At 42.6% G+C, this 14,162-nt stretch overlaps 1 protein-coding gene across 2 annotated transcripts in view; it reads right to left on the bottom strand.

The window, feature by feature from the left end:
* Positions 1–13,086, bottom strand: part of SOCS2 (suppressor of cytokine signaling 2) — a 55,793-nt gene extending 42,707 nt beyond the window's left edge. Inside the window, exon 1 of one of the 2 annotated variants that reach the window (XM_067009895.1) lies at positions 13,010–13,086. The gene's annotated coding sequence lies outside the window, so the exon portion shown is untranslated. The remainder of the gene's footprint in view (positions 1–13,009) is intronic. The other variant, XM_067009892.1, reaches the window with a different exon arrangement.
* Positions 13,087–14,162: the final 1,076 nt, after the last annotated feature.

The raw sequence follows: 14,162 nt of genomic DNA, 5'->3' as shown, positions 1-14,162 counted from the left end.
TCCGCCCCCGAAATGTGACCTACTTTAAATGTGACCTACTTTTTAAAAACCATTAACACTTATGGGAAAACCGGATCCAAAATTTCGATAACCATTTTTCTTTGAAATACTATTCTATTGCATCACTATTCAAAAGCTTGAAAGGTCAATGGCCACTTTTAGTTGAAGCGTTGGCTATAGGGAAGTTGGGCGAGGAAAGGGGAGGGGGCGTATGGGAAGGCGCGGCTCACAAACCTTGCCTGGTGCACCCCCCTGCTGGCTCTGCGAGGAAGCATAAACCAGCTCCTGCCTTCAGGCCGGGAGTCCTGGACAAACGGTTTTTCTCCATAATTTTCCTGCTTTTGAGTAAATAATTATGCAAATGATAGGCAGATTAGCTGGAGAGGAAGCGGGGGTTGCATTTCCCAGCTAACAAAGGGTTTTGTCAACGATGGAGTCGCGTGCACTGAATCATGTTTTGTTTCTTAAGAGTCTGATCTGGAGGGCAGAGCTAACTGAATCCTAGTTAAAACCCTCTATAATGGAGATGAATAATTTTGCACAAGTCTCTTATCGTCCTTGGACCCTAGACCTTTTCTATAAAATTAAGGGACTGGACTCTGGTTCTGGGTGAGGGACTGGTATGAATGAAAAAATAAGATTCCATGTGGAGTTTGTGTCTAGTCTGAGGCCCAGAACCTTTAGGAGCCACTACATCTACTAGGGTTCATTATGCTCTAAATTATTCCATTTGACCTCTCCTTCCTTGGTAGAGCATCCCAGAGGAAGGGTGTACCCACTTTTCTGTAGTTTAAAGATATTTTTAAAATTTTACAAAGATAAAATCATTTCTATTTAATTGTCAGTTGAAATGGATCTGCCAGCAGCACTTCTTAACGTGCTTTCCTGTTGCCTCCTAAGGACCTTTGCACACACCCTACTCACTTCCTGGAATGCCCCTCCCCAGACTGGGTGCATGGCAGACTCTCATCATTCAGGGCCCAGCTCAAAGTCACATCCACAGAGAGTCATTGTCCACAAAGATTGCAATAAACACAATGCCAGCTGTAGGGGCACCAAGCCTTGTACCAAAGTTGGATTTTTAACTTTTGTTTCTGAAAGGTCTCAGCAATGCCCTGCATTTTACTGGCCCCAGGAAGCACATATGGGAGCCACTTAGGAAAATATTTATGAGATCATGTTAAGTGAAAAAAAGTACAATATCAACTTGTATCCATGCTATGATTTTGACATTATAAAAGCATGTATGCATGTGGGCAAAAACAGAACATGAAGAAATAAAAGCAGCTGTTTTTAGGGTGGCAGGATGTGGGTGAATTTTTAAATTTGACTTTCCTTAATACTGTTCTAGTATTTCTGATACAGCCATCAGTTTCCCAAAATTGCATGCAGGTGTCTTCACTTACTCTCAGGGGGTAGCGTGTAGTTTGTAGAGCTGATGGACTGCCCTCCTGAACCCCAGACCTGCCACCCGGCATCACCCTTTAGATGTCTAATCAGTATCTCCCGTTTAATAGGTCCCAAACTGGGGCCTGGATAACCCTTCCCCCACACCCTTAAAAATAAAATAAAAGCAGAGCCATCCCTCCTGCACCCTTCTCCATCTCTGAAAATGTCAGTTCCAGTCTTCAGTTGCTCAGGACAGCCAGCAGCCTTAGAACCATCTTTGACTGCTCTTTCTCACACCCCCCCCCCCCCCACATCTCACCTGTCAGCTAATCCTCTGACTCTGATTTCACAATAAACCCAGAATGGAAGCACTTGCCGCATCTCCACTGCACACTAGTGCAGGCCACCTCCACTTCTACCCAGCTTACTGCTGCAGCTTCCCTCTTGGCCTCCTTGCTCGCCAATAGGCTATTTCTGACAGAGCACTGAGAGAGATCCTATGTAAACTAAGTCATTTTAAGTCCCTCCTCTACTCTAACCCAAGTGGCTGCATTGCACCAGAGTAAAAGACCAAACACTAACAGCCACTTGCAAGACCCTAGAAGATCTGGTACCTCTGATCTCATCCCCTCCTGTTCTGTTCCTTGATCACGGTGCTCAAGTCACAGTGGACTTCTTGCTATTGGTAGAGCATGCTGCCCTTGCTTTTTCCTCAGGGCCTTTGTCTTTGTTGTTTCCTCTACCTATCATGCTCTTCCTCCAGATAATCTGCATGGTTCACTCCCTCACTTCCTCAGATCTTTATTCAGTGTCACCTTCTTAGTGAGACTTGACTATTCAGAATCCACCCCTCGCCCCCACTTCTCTTTCCTCCATGCCATAGTTTTTTTCCTTACGCTGATCACTATCTAACCTAGTTTATGTTTTATCCATTGGTCCAGTTTCCTATCTTTCTCCCCCGCAAGAATGTAAGTTTCATGAGGACATATATCTGTATTTGTGTCTACATTGTTCACAGCTATATATCTCAGCACCTTGAATAGTTCCCAACATGTAGTAGGCACTCCACATGACTGTAGAATGAATGAATTGATGCTCCATCAGAATGGCTTTAAAGTTAAACTGCCCAGGCATGGATCCTCTCTCTGCCACTGCTGGCTGCGTATGTAATCTTTGGCAAATTATTTAGACTCTTATGGAGATAATAATTGAACATATAGAGCTATTGTGAGAATTACATGAGATAATCTATAAAAAGTGCTTTGGCACTTAGCAAGTAATAAAGATTAGCTATTATTTCAACTCTCATTCTTTTACTCTCAGTGAGTTTGGATTTTTCTCCCTAGGGGTAAGATTATCTTTTTTCTTTTTTTTTTTTTTTGCGGTACGTGGGCCTCTCACCGTTGTGGTCTGTCCCGTTGCGGAGCACAGGCTCAGCGGCCATGGCTCACGGGCCCAGCCGCTCCGCGGCATGTGGGATCTTCCCAGACCGGGGCACGAACCCATGTCCCCTGCATCGGCAGGCGGACTCTCAACCACTGCGCCACCAGGAAAGCCCAGATTATCTTATTTTTGCCTATATGAAACCCAACAGTCACTCTCTGGTCACTGCCCAAGAACTGCCTGTTAGTTGATTCCCTGGAGTTCACCTTCAGCTTTAAATGTATAGGGTAAAATAGTGATTCTGTTTGTTCCTAGATTTTCAGGAGTACATCTGTTCTGTTCTGCAGGTCAGGTGCATGGCTACAGTGGTGAACTTTCATTCTACTTGGAGAGGGAAGGGAGAGTGATTTTCACAAAGCTGGAGAGTGTCTTCTGTTGCCCACATGGAGGAATTGCCAAGCCTTTCTGAAAATCTCTATGTACCAAACCCGAACTGCACCCTCTTGGTTTTGCAATGCAGATGTTCTGATACTGGAATTGATGAGCAATCTGCACTGAGCTTCTGCTGAGTTGCAAGAGAGCTTTTTGGGTTTTGTTTGGGGGCCGAGGGAATGACCGTTGGCTGTTGTGTCTGAAGTGCCTGTGGGTAGAAGGTACCCTTTTAAGTGGCCACCATCCCTTGTAGAGTTTGCCATTTCACCACCACCACACACACACACACTCACACTCAGCACCTTCAAAGCTCCTTGTGATTCTGGAGCCCACTCTTCTGGAGAGCATATGACCTAGGCTAGCCAATAGGAGTAGCCCATGCTCCTGGACACAGAGGTTTGTCCAGTATCACAGCCCAAGCAGATTACTTTTTTTAGGACTTGATGTAAGTGCCTCCCCTTCTGAGATGATGAGCAGTAATGACCATGGAAGCCAACTTTTCCAGCACTTGGAAAGAGTCTGTTAAAGAACAAAGGCAACAGAGAAGAAAGCAGAGCTCAGGTTTGAGTGAGAGGGAGAGATTCCTGAGCACTTGAATCCAACATGCCCGAAGCTGCACTGCCCTTTGGCTTCTCAGAATCAGGAATGAAAGAGTTTATTTTTTCCCCCACAGGGTTTGATTTGGGTTTCTGTAACTTGTGATCAAAGATACTCTCATGGGGTGTAGTGGGTTGGGTGTGGAGGGGTGTATGGGAGGGAGTGGAGTGGAGAACTGAGAAGACAAAGAAGAGAGCTACCTTTCACAGTAATGAGCATCTCTTAAACTTCATCTGGTGCTTCTCAGTACCGATTCCCTTTACAATGTCCTGCTTGCCCCACCCCTATAGTGGAGGACACTCACTGGGGGACAGAGGAAGAGGAGCAGATCCCGCTTGCTTCTGTGCTCTGGGTCAGGGATCGGGGGAGGGAGAAGCCAGGCAGATGGCCGTCCCCAAGACTTCTGGAACCCTGGGACATGGTTGATGGCTGTGTCCTTGGCCTTTCTACCCACAGAAGTGGAAGGGAATCATCTTCTAGGACAGTAGTTGTCAATGTGAAGTCACAGATCTCTCAGAAATTCCGGTAAAATCTATAGATCAGAGTTCAACAAACCACCTGCCTATGGGCCATATTTGACGCTGAGTGTTATGGGTGGTCTAGCAGGGTTCTAAAAAAAAAAAAAAAAAAAAAAAAAAGTGAACCAAATAAAAGCTCTGGAGATTTCACCTCCAAAGAGATCCAGATTTTTGCTTTCTCTTAACCAGTCCTAAGATCTGTCCACACTGGGTCCCATTCCCTCAAGGCAGAGAGCAGCAGAAGCAGAGTAGTGGCTGCCGCCTTTGGAAGGTACAGACCCTCCCATTCCCTACCATCCTCAGCATCCTCTGTGGGTCCCCAGCACTGAACATTACTTGCCATCTGTCATCACCCTTACATTGTTGGTTTTCTTATGGTGAAGAAGTATTTCTCTGGCCCTAAATCTCTACCAGAGTGAGGAAATTAAAAATAGAACCTAAGAATGAAGATTTCAAGACAAATGGGAGAGAGCTTATTTCTCTGTAGAAGTGAAGAATATTCCTCTGTTTAACAGGCAAACAGAGTGTGGCTGGGTTCTCACATTGGCCTATTTCATTCTTCTATATTCCTACCTGGTCCTGCAGGCATTTGCAGACAGGTTCCATCTTAGACTTTATCTGCAGAAAAATGTTCAGGAGGGAGGCATAGATTGGGGAGGGGGTTAACTGACCATATGAAGCCTGACTGTGACCCCCAGGGGACTGCTGACCTCAAGTGAGAACCCTCGTCCTAGGGGGTCGATAGTCTTCAATAGAGCACTCCTGAGAGATAAAGGTCTGGTTTCAGCACTGTACGGGGTGTTCTTTATTGGAATTGGTCTATATAGTCAGAGGATCACCAATCTAACACTTTGGTGCTGGAAAGGACAGTTTCACTAGTGCAGAAGCATTTTCTTCATCTCCTTTCTCCTTCCCCACGCTGCTCTAAACTTCTGGTCACCTTGTTTCTCAAACACACCAAGGCTGCCTCAGGATCTTTGTACTTATTCTCTCTGAAATGCTCTTTCTCCAATATTCTCATGGCATCGCTCCCTCACTTTGTTCAGGTCTTTGCTCAGAGAGACCTTCCTTTTTTTTTATCAGTGATTATTTCTTTCCCCTGCTTTATTTTCCATCCCAGCATTTATCACTACCTGATGTTATCAGTATTTTTCACTTGATATTTGTTTAATGTTTCTCTCTCACTGGAAATATAAGAGGAACTTTGTTTTATTCACTACTGTATCTCCAATGCCTGAAATAGTTCCCGGTCCATAGTAGATGCCCAGTATAAAGTTGCTGAATGAATCAATTAAACAAATGCATCTACAAGTAGGGAAATTGAAACACTTTCACTAGCTCCTTTCTGGACTGGCTCCCTTTAATTTTTTCATCTTCCCTTGCTTACATGTGCTTCTCAGCTCAGTCTTTGGCTTAGCCTACAGACTCTGATCTGCTACCAAGAAGAGACTGGGCTTTCCTGGAGTTTCTCCCTAATTTCCATGAGCCTGACTTCACATCTATAGTACCTAGTAGCTAGTATGTGAGAGACTCAGCCACTCAACAAATGTTCATGAGGGCTTAAAATGTTCTAGGCCTTGTGAACAAATGTAACTCAGCCCTTAGTGAGAGACACCACCAGGAAATCATTTTAGCAAAGAGTGAAAAGTTGTGGAGGAATTAAGAGTGGTTTTGCAAACAGCTGGGAAGCACCAGCACCTTGGGAAGTCCAGAAAGGCTTCCTGGAAGAAGGGACCTTCATCAAGACCCTTAATGTCTCTGGATTCTTGTTTTCTCATGGAAAATCTGGATTTGATGAGCTGTTATGTTTCCTTCTCATTCAAATCACCTTCCAAGCTCTGTTCCACAACCTCCCAAAGAGCAATTGATGGTGTTATTAGACCTAAGCTGGGGCAGCTTCTAGGCATGTTTGATTTTCCAGAGGAGCTCACAAAGGTCAAGGCCTGGTATGATGATGTGGTAAGCAGAACAGGCAGAAGAAATACCTGTTAGTAAATAACAAACACCACTCCTGGCTTAGTCACGGAATTCTGAGAAGTAGCAGCACCCAGTGAACCAACCTGGAGATTGGCAATCATGGGTGAGACTAACTTTAACCAAAGGCATGTTACAACCAGAGCTACAAAAGGCAAGCTCTAAACCATACAAACAGTAGCCACCTCCTCAAGCCACAGGACAACCTCCATATACATCCCATGTGAAAAGGCCAGCTGATCACATATACAGGCCTCTTCTGCTTCCTAGCACATTAAATTATAATGATCATGCCCTGCCATAAAGGAAAGCAATATAATATCATCAGTTTGCCTTTATATGATGGCTTTACTCTTTTTTTCACCAATATATTATAGCATATATCTGACTTTACTCTTATAAAAACCCATTGACGGTGGTAGGAAAAGAAATATCTACTTTACCTGTAAGTAAATTAAACCAAAGTAGATTAAGTAGGTTATTCTGTACTAGTAACCAAATGGTCCTTGGGAAAACAGTATGGGGTTTAGTATGAACAAAGAAAACATTTTAAAAGGAAAAGTAACTTGTAGGGTAAGTTGCTTTTAAAATAGGTCATTCAAATCACTGAGTGCTATTCCAACAATATGGCTGTTACATTTTCAAAGGTTATTTACAATATTTAAACATAGGCTAGGGATAAGGAATTGAGGGGACAGTTGGATTTTTTCTGTTTTGTTTTAAAATACTCCCAATCAATAAATTATTACATTTCAGTATGTGCCATTAACTCCAAAATAAACACTAAGGTAAAGTCTTATTTCTTATAAAATGCCAAAAAAACCAAAAAACCTGTTTAGAAATAACTCTGTGCACATCATGTTGTAAGTCCTGCTATTTTTCCCTTTGGTTTTTCCAGTGCTTGCTGGGAAGGAGATTTTTATTGCAACTTCCCTTTTTTTCTCCTGTTTTTAAAGCCAGTACTTAAAAGAGATAAATTTGTCTGACAAAGTCATCAGGCAAATCCTTCTCTTTCATGCCACAAAAATTTTTAGCCAAAGTCTACAATGCCTTCTACTCTGCCACAACCACCAAACTTCCCCTGCCACGTGTTCACTGTCAACCAGATTCATTTTATTGTGATCTGTTTATTGCAGCCACTAAATGAACAAAAATAGAGGCACAATAAATAAAGATGGTATGAATAAACAAATATCACTGATAGCAACTGGGAAATCAGAAGGCTGTTATAATATACCAATATCTCACACAAAGACCACCACAAGAGAATAAGACACCAGTTACCAAAGCCCACTCAAAAAGAAATGGATAGGGACTTCCCTGGTGGTCCAGTGGCTAAGACTCCATGCTCCCAATGCAGGGGACCCAGGTTCAATCCCTGGTCAGGGAACTAGATCCCGCATGCATGCCACAACTAAGGTCCCTCATGCTGCAACTAAGACCTGGAGCAGCCAAATAAGTAAGTATTAAAAAAAAAAAAAAAAAGAAAAGAAATGGATAACTTGTGTAGCCCTGTTAAAGAAATAGGCTCCAGATTCAGGAGGCTTTACTGGTGAATTTTACCAAACACTTAATGAAGAAATAACACCTATTCTACATAAACTTTTCCAGAAAAATAGAAGTGGGAAGACTTCACAACTCATTTTAGGAGGCCAGCATTATCTATATAAAAAAGATAGATAAGACAGAAAACTATAGACCAATATTTCTCATGAGCATAGTAACAAAATATTAGCAAATTGAATCCAGAAATCTGTAAAAAGGATAATATGTCATGACCCACTTGGGCATGTTCCAGAAAAGCAAAGTTGGTTCAACGTTCAAAATCAACCAGTAAAATTCACAATCTCAACAGACAAAAATATTAAAATCATATAATTATTTCAATACATGTAAAAAAAGCATTTATAAAATTCCACATCCATCCATTATAAAAAATTTCAGCAAACTTGGAATAGAAGGAAATTTTCTCAATATGGCAAACCTTATCTATAAAAAAAAATTGGTAACTTCATTTTTAACAGTAAAATATTGAGTGCGTTGCCCCTAAGATTGGGATCAAAGCAAGAATGCCCACTTTTACAACTTCTTTTCACCATTATATTGGAGGTCCTAGCTAGTCCAATAGTTTGTTGCTCTATTTACGAGCAACAAACTATTGGAAATTGAAAATATTAAAAATACTACTCACAAAAGATTAAATACATGAAATACTTAGAGATAAATATAATCAACTAAGTGCAAGACCTGTACCTCTAAAAGCAGATTTAATGCTGAGAGAAATCAAGGAAGAACTAAACAAACCAAGAGACAAATCATGCTCATGAATGGGAAGAGTCAGTATTGTTAAGGTGTCGATTCTTCCCAAATTGAACTATTTGATGAGCCTTTGTTGGTGGTGATGGTGTAGAAATTAACAAACTGAATCTAAAACGTTTTTGGAAATGCAAAGGACCTAGAAATGATTTTTGAAAAAAGAATAACAAAGTTGGAGGAGTTGAGTTGGAGTCAAAATCACTCTGATTTCAAGATTTATTCTAAAGCTATGGTAATCAAGACAGTGCATATGTCTAAAGATAGAAATACAGATCAAAGGGACAGACCACAGAGTCCAGAAATAGATCTACTACAATACAGTCAACTGATTTTCAACAAAAGTGTCCAGGTAATTCAATGGAGAAACAACAATTTTTCAACAAATGGTTCTAGGGACTTCCCTGGTGGTGCACTGGTTAAGAATCCACCTGTCAATGAAGGGGACACGGGTTTTATCCCTGGTCTGGGAAGATCCCACATGCCGTGGAACAACAAAGCCTGTGTGCCACAACTACTGAGCCTACGCTCTAGAGCCCACAAGCTACAACTACTGCGCCCACGTGCCACAACTACTGAAGCCTGTGCACCTAGATCCCGTGCTCCACAACAAGAGAAGCCACCTCAATGAAAAGCCCGCACACCGCAAGGAACAGTAGCCCCCGCTCGCCACAACTAGAGAAAGTCTGCGCACAGCAACAAAGACCCAACGTAGCCAAAAATAAATAAATTTATAAAAAACAAAAACAAAAAACAAATGATGCGGGCTTCCCCGGTGGTGCAGTGGTTAAGAATCTGCTTGCCAATGCAAGGGACACGAGTTCAATCCCTGGTCCAAGAAGATCCCACGTGCCAGGGAACAGCTGAGCCTGCGTACAGAGCTACTGTGCCTGTGCTCTAGAGCTCTCAAACCACATCTGCTGAGCCCACGCGCCACAACTAATGAAGCCCGTGTGCCTAGAGCCCATGCTCCACAACAAGAGAGGCCACCGCAATGAGAAGCCCAGGCACCGCAGAGAAGGGTGACCCCCTCTCGCCACAACCAGAGAAGGCTCGCACAGCCATGAAGACCCAACACACCCAAAGGTAAAATAAATAAATTTTGTTTACAAATGGTGCTGGAACAATTGGATATCCAAAAAAAATTAACCTTGATTCTTACTTCATACAACACTCAAAAATTAACTGGAAGTAGATCATAGACCTAAGTGTTAAGAAACAAAACTATAAAACTTCTGAGAAAACACAGAAAATCTTGTTGCCTTGGGTTAAGCAAAGGTTTCTTAGATAGGCAACAAACATCAGAAACCAATAATACATTGGACTTCATCAAAATTTAAAAATTTCTGCTCTTCAAAAGATAATGTTAAATGAATATATCTCAATAAAGTTGTTATAAAAATAATGTTAAGAAAATGAAAAAAAGCCACAGACTTGGAAAATTATTAGAAAATTCTATATCTGATAAGGGACTTATATCCAGAATACTTACAAAAAACTTTTACAGCTCAATAAGAATAATATTTAAAAATCCAACTAAAAAATGGTCAAAATATTCAAACAGACAGTTTCACCAAAGAATATAACTGAATGGCAAATTAGTTCATTAAAAGATGCTAATTTGAGTTTAGGGAAATGTAACTTAAAACACAAGAAGATACCATTGTACACCCACTAGAATGTTTAAAATTTTAAAAACTGACATGACCAAACATTGGTGAGCATACAAAGCAACAGAAACTCTCATATTTCAAACATGAAATATTCATAATAGCTAAAGACTGAAGACAGCCCAAATGTTTGCCAACAGGTGAATAAACAAATTGTCTACATCCAGACCATAGAATAATAGTCAGCAATAAAAAAAAGAACAAACTACAGACACATGCAACAATATGAATTCATCACAAAAGTAATATGCTAAGCATAAGAAGCCAGACACAAAGGGCTATACATTACAGGATTCCATCTACATGGCATTCTGGAAAACAGGGCATATGTTGCCAGGAAATGAGGCTGGGAGGGTGGGTGAAGAGACTGACTGCAAAGAGCATGAGGGGACATTTGGAGTTGACAGAAATGTTCTATATCTTGATTAAGGCAGTAGTTACATGACTGTATACAATCAACAAAACTCATTGAATGATACACTGTAAAGGGGTAAATTTTATTTTATGTGAATTATTCCCCAATAAACCTGACTCTTGAAAAGGTAAAACTAGAAAAGAACTACCTTGGAGAAGGACAAAAAGGAGGAAAAGGCTGAAATCTTATGTTATTCAGGCTAGGTCAGCGTACATGCAAGACTCCACCACTAAATAACCTTCCCTCTAACCTGTATTTTGGCATTTGTATGGTTCTCACTCTGGGAAGACAAATAAGGGAGGTAAGGGTGAGTTTTATCTCTGCAACTAAAAGGTCTAGGTACACCTCCCCATTTTAATTCAGGTTACTCAAGAAAGAGAATAGTTCAGCTTCAGTGAAATTACAGCTAGGAGAAGATACTGTTTTACCTTCAGTACTAAAAACAGGTTTAAAAATAGCACTCTTTGGGCTTCCCTGGTGGCGCAGTGGTTGAGAATCCGCCTGCCGATGCAGGAGACACGGGTTCGTACCCCGGTCCGGGAAGATCCCCCATGCCGCGGAGCGGCTGGGCCCGTGAGCCATGGCCGCAGGGCCTGCGCGTCCGGAGCCTGTGCCCCACAACGGGAGAGGCCACAACAGTGAGAGGCCCGCGTACCACAAAAAAAAAAAAAAAAAAAAAAAATAGCACTCTTAACTTGATCTTAAATGTTCTCACCACCAAAAAGAAATGCTAATTTTGCGATGGGGGTGATAATCATCTAAATTATAAATGTATCAAATCGTGTTGTACACCTTAAACTTAAACAATGTTATGTAAGTTATATCTCAATTTTTAAAATTAAAAATATAAATAAATGATTAAAATAGCACTCTTACATTTCCCCAGAGGGACTGAAGGTATTTTACACATGTGCATCCTTAGCTCACAATAGCTCTGTGCGTGGGTAGAGATGCAGGGAAAGCAAGATGCTGTAAAACTGAATAGTTTTGCCCCAGGGAGGGGATATGGCTGGATTTCTATGTTGCAGAGATCACTCTGGCAGTCGTGGTGTGAAACTGAATTTGATCAGGGCAACACAAGATCGAGAGACATGGTTGTTGAAAGCATCCCTTAAGGGATGATAAAGCCCTCACTCAGGGCAATGAGAGGTGGAAACTCAGTGGGACTTGGCCATTGGTTGAATGTGAGGAGTGAGTGAGAAAATGGCACTGGGCATCAGAGTAAGGTTCTGACTTGGGAGAGGATGTTGTTACAGCAAAAGACCCTGGGAAGAGAGGCAAGAGGACATGCTTAGATAGAGGAAGTGTTCCCATGTAGCACTTGTCCATGTCGGTCTGGGCGTTTCATCTTGGTTTTTTTCTATAAACCCTTCCTTCTCTGCCACAGACCCTTCCTCTCTAGTCTCACATTATATTAAATAATGAATAAAAATAAGAAAGTATCTATTTTATGTCCATCTGTCCTGCGTAGCTGGCAGCTACTCAAGGGCAGGACCTGTGTCTTCTCCATTTTTGATCAAGTCCAAATTCCTTAGCGTGCTTCCCAGGCCTGAAGGACCCTGCTCCTGTGTCCCCCTCTTCTCTGCTGAGCCAGTCCTCTCTCGCCTGACACTGCTATTCCCTCTGCTTGGAAGGTCACTCTGCATCTCCCTCGTCACAGTCCTTCCCGTACCTGCAAATCTCTTAATCATTCTTCAGGTCTCAGCCAAGCCATTGCTTCCCTTAGGAAAACTTCAATATTCCCCCAAGCCTGGTACGGGGCCCCTCCTGAATGTTCCTACAGCACCTCTACTTCTGGCTATGTTAACACCCACCACTCTACTATAATTGCTTGTTTTCTCCATTTGCCTGTAAGTTTCGTAAGACCAAAGACTGTGCCTGTCTTATTCACTGTGGTAGCCCCAGTTAGTATCATTAATATTAATCATCATAATAACACTGGCTAACGCTTGTTAAGTACTTAATATACTCCAGGCATCCTTCTAAGTGTTCTGACGTGTTAACTCATTTAGACCTCACGACAACCTTTCAAGGTAAGCCCTATTATTATCACGTTTTCAGGTTAGGAAACTAAAATATTGCGAGGCAAGTTAACTTGCTTGAGGTCAACATTCTAAGAAGAGTATTAATCAACAATGACAACAGCTATTTATCGTGTGCTCCCTAGTTCCTCGTGTGCTGCCGTCAGAGAAAAGATGTTCCATAAATGTTTGTAGAATTGATTTCAGGTGAGGAGATTGTACTCAAGTTGGCAGCTTGTATCTGGCAAAGAGGAGAGGGCAGACCAGGCAAAATTCTCATAAACATCCGGCACTTACCCCAGGCTTAGGTCTCAGGACACAGTGGTGAAAACACCCTCCAGCACAGCTGCTTTAAGGCCATGAGGAAGGGGTTCCTGCCAACCAGAACAGCAAGAGGAAGATTTTCTATATCATTCATTTTATTTCCAGGAGACATACTCCAGACACAACCCTAGAATCCCTCCTCTTGATTTCTCACTCGGTGGTGACTTGTGACCCAATGACCCTCCCACTTCCCCCTAAAATGATTCCACACCCCATCCTCATCTGGCCTTATAGTGGCCCTCCCTTGTGTGCATGTTGTGTGTCCTGAGGACTTCCTGGATAGCCACTCAGCCAAGGACACACCATTGTGAATAATGGATGTGTCCCTGATTGGGTGGCTCATTCTGAATGCAAGGGTCCCCAGAGCCACCCAGAGCTGAGTGAGTGTACAGCAGTGGTTCTCAACCTCCATACACAGTTGTTACACCAGTGGAGGTTTTTTTAAACACCTGTGCCTAGAATGCCCCCCAAATGAATTAAATCAGAACCCCTGGGGTAGACCCTAAGCACTGGTGTTTTTTAGTTCCTAGGAAGATTCCAAGGTTGAGACCCACTGCAGAGGCACTTAGTCTCATTCTCTCTCTGGGCCTTAGTCTCCCTGCACTAGAATTTGAGAACAGTATATTCTTTCTACAGGGGATGGGGTGGGCAAGCCTTGGAGAGCAAGCAAGGCCCCATAAGCCTGACTTTAATAAAGCCTTGTGGAAATGAACCAGCCTTGCTGCAGTCTTGTGCTTCTGGACGTCTTAACCTGGTCTAGATGCTGATGGGAAAGTGGCCCCTCTCCACTCACACCTGAAGGGAGAGGAGGGGTGGCAGTGAGAACTGCATCTCCATCCCCAGGACTGTATCTTGTCCTTTTCTGAATAACACCTGGAGCTGTCTCCTCCCTAGAGATATTCATATGTCCTTTACAGAGCAGAAGCTCAGTACCCAGGGGAACAAGGGGTGCAGCGGTCCACCCACGCCTCCTCACACTTAGCTTCTCCCTCTAGTGCCGATTTCAGAGGATCCAAGGTTGATATTTGTTAAGGCAAATGGCAGCATCCTTACACATTTCCTCTCGATGTGGCTTCCTGCCATAGTTGGCTTTGGCCAGACGTGTCCCTCCCCTCTCCCACCCCAA

The sequence above is a fragment of the Kogia breviceps genome, chromosome 12, assembly GCF_026419965.1.
Source record: "Kogia breviceps isolate mKogBre1 chromosome 12, mKogBre1 haplotype 1, whole genome shotgun sequence".
NCBI lineage: Eukaryota > Metazoa > Chordata > Mammalia > Artiodactyla > Physeteridae > Kogia > Kogia breviceps.
Note: the sequence above shows the minus strand (reverse complement) of the source record. Positions and strands in the feature narration are given on the sequence as shown.